Source organism: Cynoglossus semilaevis, chromosome 9 (genome assembly GCF_000523025.1).
Source record: "Cynoglossus semilaevis isolate Cse_v1.0 chromosome 9, Cse_v1.0, whole genome shotgun sequence".
Taxonomy (NCBI): domain Eukaryota; kingdom Metazoa; phylum Chordata; class Actinopteri; order Pleuronectiformes; family Cynoglossidae; genus Cynoglossus; species Cynoglossus semilaevis.
Window position 1 is genome coordinate 1,031,077 of NC_024315.1, and position 1,198 is coordinate 1,032,274.

Sequence of the window (1,198 nt, forward strand, 5' to 3'; positions counted from 1 at the left end):
TTCGTCGACTCAAGTCGATCGACATTATTCCTAAACTCCTGCAAAACACGATGTGAGACGACCCCAAAAAAAAGTCAAAAAATCTCTTGCGACCCACCTGAGGGTCGCGATCCAGTGTTTGGGAAACAATGCTCTACTGGTTAATAATTGGGAGGTTAAAAGGTCAACTTTGATGAAGTTTCACAGGAGAAAATAACGGTCAGAACAGTTCAGTATTTCAGCAAAGATCAGTTTCGTACCGGGAAAAGGTGGAGGTTTTTGAGGAAAGTTTTGCGGATATACAACGGATATACAGTCGAGGCCTGTGATTGGCCCGTTAGAAAACAGGAAGTGACTCATGAAAATATAAATGAACCAATGGATTTTTTTCTTTCTTTCTTTCTTTCTTTCTTTCTTTCTTTCTTTCTTTCTTTCTTTCTTTCTTTCTTCTTCTTCTTGATACAGTTTTTGATGCTGAAAACACAACTTTTTCTATCAGCGCTCTTTTTGCGACACAGTTGTTAAAACCAACGATTGTTACCTGAATTCTCATCTTAGTTTTGAGAGAAAGTCTGGTTTGGAGCGATGACTAATTCTGATCCACCACAGAGTAGCATAGTTATCTGGGACTTTTTTTTACATTTTTGTGAAAGAAACGTCACGTGACGGGGATGAAGACGTCATGAAACCGACAGCTCCTTTGATGAAAGACTTTTCTGGGATTTCCAGCTGTCACTTTGGTGAAGTACAGGAGGATGTTTTCGGGTTACGACTCGTCATGCCTTGAGACGTGGAGGTGCCTGGTGCAGTGGTTCCTGCACAGATGTGAACTCAGCCATGTTGAAGTTTTCTTCTGTCAGAGCGAAACTCACAAACTCAGCAGCTCCGTATCAGAGAGAACCCCCACGGTCTGCAACCACATAACTTTAAAATATATGTACCAGTGGTCAAGGTGGTTCATGGGCCAAAAGTGGGCCTCAGGCCAGGGATTTGGCACCCCTGTTATTTAGTGTTGGTGTGTTTGGACTGTGTTATTGTTGAAGCGCCATGTGTGCAGTGATATATTTGTTTGACTAACATAAGAACACATCTGATAAATATATTTATCATCCTAATTTAATCACTGGGGTCAAAGGTCAGCCATACACACACACACCATGACACTCTGAGATTTACTTCCTCTTCGTGGTCTTCGTCATGATCTGGGTTCAAACTTTAT